Source organism: Gekko japonicus, unplaced genomic scaffold (genome assembly GCF_001447785.1).
Source record: "Gekko japonicus isolate JY-2015 unplaced genomic scaffold, Gekko_japonicus_V1.1 scaffold2411, whole genome shotgun sequence".
Taxonomy (NCBI): domain Eukaryota; kingdom Metazoa; phylum Chordata; class Lepidosauria; order Squamata; family Gekkonidae; genus Gekko; species Gekko japonicus.
Window position 1 is genome coordinate 123,877 of NW_015162021.1, and position 6,882 is coordinate 130,758.

The following is a 6,882-nucleotide window of genomic DNA, read 5'->3' on the forward strand; positions in this document are numbered from 1 at the left end:
CCAACCTAGCAGTTCGAAAGCAAGAAATTGCAAGTAGATAAATAGGTACCACTTCGGTGGGAAGGTAACAGCGTTCCGTGCGCCTTGCTGTTTAGTCATGCCGGCCACATGACCACGGAAACGTCTTCAGACAGCGCTGGCTCTTCGGCTTTGAAACGGAGATGAGCACCGCAACCCTAGAATCGGATTCGACTGGCTTTCGAGCAAGGGAACCTTTACCTTTACTATGTCAAATAATAAAGTGGGTGGCTCGTTCCGGCCATGAAAGCAGCAGAAATAGGCCGCCTGTAGACAAGGCAGAGGTGTGGTTTTTTTACTTGAGGATTCTGCAACTGTGCAGAAGAAGACAATTAAAGACGATGAGGCTGAGCTGCCTCCAGGAGGCACAGAATGTGTAAAGAAGCAGAGACCTCTAAAGCATAGGCTCTGTTCCAACATTAAGATCAGCAAGGGACAGTCAGGGACAGCGATGGCGATCCCCTTTCCCCCTCCATATATTTGATTCTACAGGCAGTTATTGTGTGCAAAAAGAAAGAAGAACCAGCCCTTATGTATGTATTGACTTCATTTGTACCTCCACCTGTATACCTCCACCTTTCTCTTACCTTGCCCCAGCATCACTTCTGCACTGTCTGTGGTTTCCCCTCAAACTCCACTTATTTTATTTTATTTTATTTATCGTTCGATTTATTACCCCGCTCGAACCCCCGCTAAGGGGTCTCTGAGCGGCTTACACTTTGAACCTCATACCTAATCTATGGCCACAGAACACAGGGTGGGGGGCAGTCCCTATCAGCACCCAGTGGAGGTACCGGACGGTCTTCGGGTCGGCGTTCCTCGGCTTGATGTCTCTCGGCTGTCTTCTGGCTCCATTTCGACAGTCACTCCTGCGGTGGGTCAGCTGGGCCTTTCCGACGTGCGGCGCGTTCCGGCGTGGTTGCAGCTCTGTCCTTCCGGCTCCGCCGCGCCTGTGCCGTCCGCTTTCCCCACGTCGTCCAACTCCGCCTCTCCGCCGCCGTCTGCTTCCGTCGTTCGAGCTGTACCGGGACGCCATCTTTCCAGCTGCTTACTCGCCGCCTCTCCTCTCCGCCAGTCTTTGACACTCCAGCAACCCCCTCGATGGGGGAGGGTGCCCCCTACCCTCTAAGGTAGGTACCCATTCATCTACTTGCGCAAAGGTGTTAATCGGCGCTTTCGAACCGCTGGGTTGGCGGGAGCTGGGACAAGGGCCAGTTGCTCACACTGGCCGTGGTGGAATTCGAACAGCTGTAGCAGCTGTCCATAGATAGATGTTACTGGCAGGCGTTTAACCACCTGCGCCACCGCACTTGCATATCCTGTGGGGGACCGTTACTGCTGCATGAAGTGTTTGGGACCACGTCAAGAGACGAGGTGTCTGAAGTGGACCGTTGGACCTGTGTCCTGAAGAACTGCCATGTGGAACATGGTCCAAGGCTACCTGTTGCTCGTGGATCTGTTCAGCTGTCGGGGCCCGTCACTTTGTCCCATTGAACTGAAGTGTGGTAGAGCGGGTTCTGAGTGCTGAGCGAAGATCACGTGCCTTGTCCTGATCTTTAAAAAAGAGAGCGAGAGCCAGTTTGGCATAGTGGTTAAGTGCATGGACTCTGATCTGGGAGAACTGGGTTTCATTCCCCATTCCTCCACATGCAGCTGCTGGTGTGACCTTGGGTCCAGTCATAAGTTCTTTCAGAGAGCTGCTCTCTCACAAACAGTCCTCAAAAGGGCTCTCTCAGCCCCACCTTCCTCACAGGGTGTCTGTTGTGGGGAGGAGAAAGGAAAGGAGATTGCAAGCCGCTCTGAGACTCCTTTGGGTAGTAAAGGGCAGGGTGCAAATCCAATCTCTTCTCTCTCTTCTACCATTTTTATTCTGATTGCTGTTTATTTGTAAGTAGACAAAGGACATATGTGGATATGTAATGCATTATGACTGTGAGGCAGGAAGACTTTGGTTGCTGTGGGAATGGGAGATAAAACAAGCAGAAGGTGCAAGTTATGCCCTAGATACCTTTCTAGAGCCAGTTTGGTGTAGTGGTTAAGTGTGCGGACTCTAATCTGGGAGAACCGGGTTTGATTCCCCACTCCTCCACTTGCACCTGCTGATGTGACCTTGGGTCAGTCACAAGCTCTGGCACAGCTGTCCTTGAAAAAGAGCACTTTGTGTCAGAGTTCTCTCAGCCCCACCCACCTCACAGGGTGTCTGTTGTGGGGAGGGGAAGGGAGAGGAGTTTGTAAGCCGCTCTGAGACTCCAAGTGAAGGGCGGGGTATAAATCCAATCTCTTCTACTTCTACTTCTACTTCTTCTTCTTCTTCTTCTTCTTTCCAGCTGTCCCCTTTATGGCCTTTCCCAGTCCCTTTTAACCTTAGCAAAGTTCAGATTCTTTTAGAGTTAGAAAGAGCCCGTATAGGCTTCCTGTTTGTCAAAATATTTATAGTCCATCTTTTCTCATTTCCAAAGCTAGAGCAATCCTGAGAGATAGGGAGAGAGAGCTCTGCTGGAAGACCTTCAGCAAGGAGTAGACCTCCTGGATAATTTATTTGTATTGTCAAACTGCTGTCACCATTGACACGTGCCTTCCTGTAATACAGACCCATTAGCCCTTCGAAGCAGCAGAGATGAAGTCTTTGACTTCTTCCGGATGACAGACCTTCAGGTCTTTGTGCCCCCTTCAATTTTCTCCAGGCTACCTATGCCTAGTTCTTTCAAGTTATTTTCATGAGAGCTGGAAACATGTAACTTTGAAGACCCTGGTGTTTTTGCATGTGGTGTGGAACTGACAAGGTGGCTGTATTTCCTTCATTCCAACAAAGCAGGGCTTTTTCGTTTGTAGCTCCGTCCTACTGGAACGAGCTCCCTGCCGAGATCAGGGCCCTGCGGGACTTGTCACAGTTCCGCAGGGCCGTGAAAACAGAACTTTTTAGGCAGGTGTTCCGATAGGAGCGACGTCTTACCAGCAGCGCCCTGTGTGAACCCCGATCCAATACGACCTAATGCGGTGGTACCGCTGAATGTGTCCCTAAATTGCACTTCAGTTTTATCGCCATCTAATGAATGCGGTGGCTCAAGTGGTTAACTGCAGGCTGAACTGCAGGCTGTGGAAGGTCAGTAGTTCAGCGGTTCAAGACCCGGGTGCCGCAAGACAGGGTGAGCTCCTGTCTCTAGTTCCAGCTCCTGCCAACCTAGCAGTTCGAAAGCAAGAAATTGCAAGTAGATACATAGGGACCACTTCGGTGGGAAGGTAACAGCGTTCCGTGCGCCTTGGTGTTTAGTCATGCCGGCCACATGACCACAGAAACGTCTTCGGACAGCGCTGGCTCTTCGGTTTTGAAACGGAGATGAGCACCGCAACCCTAGAGTCGGATTCGACTGGCTTTCGAGCAAGGGAACCTTTACCTTTAATGAATGTTTTATATCGACTGGTTGTGTTTTAACTGATGTTTTATATTTTATTGTGACTGTATACTGCTTGCCAGTTCTTGGAAGCCGCCCTGAGCCTGCCTAGCGGGGAGGGCGGGGTAAAAGTGAACTAAATAAATAAATAAATAAATACTTAGAATGACTCGGGGGCTTTTGGATGCCAAAGTCATCACTGGCTGATCTCTTTGATTCCTTGGGAACCCCCCCCCCCCCCCTGACAACAACAAGTAGTCGATCTCTGGAGAACTCCACTACCAAAGCATCTCAGAAACTTTCCGCTCCAGCTACTCCTACTCACTTGCTATTCTTGGTGAACACTATTCTGTAGTCAAGGCTTCAGCATCAAGCTTTTATAGTCTCCTACGTGCAGTGAAATTTCACTTGCTCACTTTCTTTTGTCTTACTTTTAGAAACCCATTTTCTAGTTATTTTCACATTCTTCCCCCCCCCCCTTTCCTGGCAGTTTTGATGATTTCTGAGTGCTGTTAGAGTTCGTGTCTGATATTCCATTTGCTGTTGAAGTCTTGCACATACCTCGGGCAGAGTATAAACTCCATCCTCTTGTTCTTTGAATCAGAGATATCAGTGTAAGGGAGGCAGGCAAAGTTTGCCATATTGCAGCATCAAAGCTGATTATATTTTTGGGGGGGGGGATTGCAGCTGGTTTCAAAAGTTTGGCAGGTGGAAAAAAGGAACCTTAATATCCCTTCTGTTCAGCACACTGGGCAGTTGTTGACCAAGGAAGACCTACATGTTCCAGTTCAAAGATACATGAGTCTGAAAACGCTTGTCATATAAACAGTGCAGTAATGATAGATGCCTTTGCTGTGGAGGGAAGCTCTGTGTTACTTCATACAGGATAGGGTTGCCAAATAGTTTTCACTCACCGGCGGGGGAGGCTCCGTCCCGTCTGGAAGCAGTCTGTGTGTGTGTGTGCGCGCGCGGGCGCCGCCACGACATCACCGGAAGTGACGTCAGACGCTGCCGACGTTGGGGGCATGGCCGAGCTCGTCAGGGGGGAAACATATGGTTTCCCCCCCCCCGACGAGCTCAGCCACGCCCCCAACGTCGGCAACGTGGCTGCGTCACCTCCGGTGACGCAGCTTTGGGGGCGGGGTTCCCCCTGGGCCCCGATTCTGCCAGGGCGGGAATCGGGGGCTCCGAAGCGGGGGGTTACCCGCCCCCCGGGCACATTTGGCAAGCCTAATGCAGGAGGTGCCTTGATTTTACGGTTGGATGTTGAATCTTTGTCTGCTCAGATGGCTGACATCTTCAGTGAGCGGTGGCTGCTTGATTTGATACCAAAGGGTCTGTAAACCTTAGTCTAGTTCTCATTTGAAGTGTTAGATCTGAAGGTATTACACCTTCATACTGCAAAGCTGAGAGCTCATGTGATTGAATTGATCTTTCATATAAAAATAAAGTATCTGACAGGGGGCTTTCCCACATGTTCCTCACTTGTGTGTTCCTGTTGCTTGCAGGGGGGGTCTGTCCAGCAAAGGGTTTGCTCTGTTTGGTGGTCAATTCAATATTACATTGATTTATGTCCAGTTTAAAATCCCGCGGTTTAAATCTGCAGGGAGATATGCCGGACATAAAACAATGTAATATTGAGTCAACCACTAGAGGGAGCAAAACACATTAAGATCAGCAGATAAGAATCTCCTGGTGATTCCTGGCCCCAAAGATATTCGGCTATCCTCAACCAGGGCCAGGGCTTTCTCAGCCTTGGCCCCAGCCTGGTGGAGCTCTCTACCGAATGACATCCGTGGCCTGTTTGATCTATTAAAGTTCCGGAGGGCATGCAAGGCAGAGGTGTTCCAGCAGGCCTTTGGTTGAGGCCAGCGACGGTTCCCTTACATCTGCCCGTCACCCTCCCCCCCCATGAAAATCTGAATGCTAGATATGCCATCTTGTTTTTTAAAGTGTTCAAATATTTATGCTGAATGTTTTAATATTGAATTCTTGTAGTTTTAATTGGTTTTAAAATTGTATTGAATTTATGTCATTGTAAACCTCCCTGAGCCCCATGTAAGTGGGGAAGGGCAGTTAAGAAATCCAATGAGATAAATAAATAAATAACATAAGCCTGGAGTACTGTGTTCAGTTTTGGGCACCACATTTTAGGAAGGATGTTGACAAGCTCAAGCGTGTCCAGAAGAGGGCAACCAGGATGGTGAGAGGGTTGGAATCCAAGTCTTAGGAGGAAAGGCTGAAAGAGTTGGGTATGTTTAGCCTGGGAAAGAGAAGGCTGAGAGGGGACATGATTGCAGTCTTCAAATATTTGAAGGGCTGTTGTGTAGAAGATGGAGCAGATCTATTCTCTCTTGCTCCGAATTGCAAGACTAGATCTAATGGGTGGAAATTACAAGGGAGTTGATACCGGGTAATATCAGGAGAAACTTCCTAACTGTAAGAGTGGTTGAGCAATGGAACAGACTGCCTCGGGAGGTGGTGGAGGCTCCTTCACTGGACGTTTTCAAGCAGAGGCTGGACGACCATCTTTCGGGTATGTTGTAGGGCTATCTTTCGGCTATGCTCCTGCACAGTGCAGGGGTTGGACTAGATGACCTGCAAGGTCCCTTCCAACTCTAACATTCTATGATTCTATGTGGAACAGGGGGGGGAATCCCAAAGCAACAGGAACACACAAGCGAGGAAGAAGAGAATGTGGAAAAGCCCACATCCCGGGTAGATAACTTGGCTAGGCTGTTTCTCCTTAACGTCCAGGTTTTTCATGCAGAGGAAATGTGGATGTTTAAACTCCCTTGTTAAATAATGCAATGAATATTTATTTTCCCTGTTGCTGTGAGTATTCTGTTATGCAGCCTCTGCCGGCAGTTATGTTATAGGCCAGACACAGGTCTGATACTTCAGTGAGAACGAAGCCTCCAATGGAATTCCTTACAGCCACTCTTGCTGCAATCACTTGAATGTACAAGTGACACATATACTGAAAGACATGAGTGACATTTCACTCAGAAGCATCACAAAATCATAAAAACTGGCAGGACTAGTGGACCTTTAAACAGTCTCTTTTAGGTGTTATCTATGCAGAGAGGAAGACAAAGGCAAGGCATTTCACATGCTGATACACACATGTGCTGGTACACTCATGTGTTTTATTTACAAGGTCCTTTGCTGTTTTTAAGAAGCTAAAACTGCCATTTGCTGCCCCAATAAAAACGAGCTTTTACCACCCTGGGAAACATGAATTAGTTCCATGAAGGCATTAACATTTCCCTGTTTAAAACTGTTCCATTCTGTTCAGTCATCTGTTCTGTTCCTTTGCAGGGGATTAAATCAGTTTTATGACGGAATAAAACAATAAAGAACGCATAAAAATAAAACTGGCAGAAATGTTAACATATGTAGTTTATGAGATTGTATACTGAACTCTTCATCTCTGCTTGTTTGTAATACGATTTTGGACGACAATATTTCT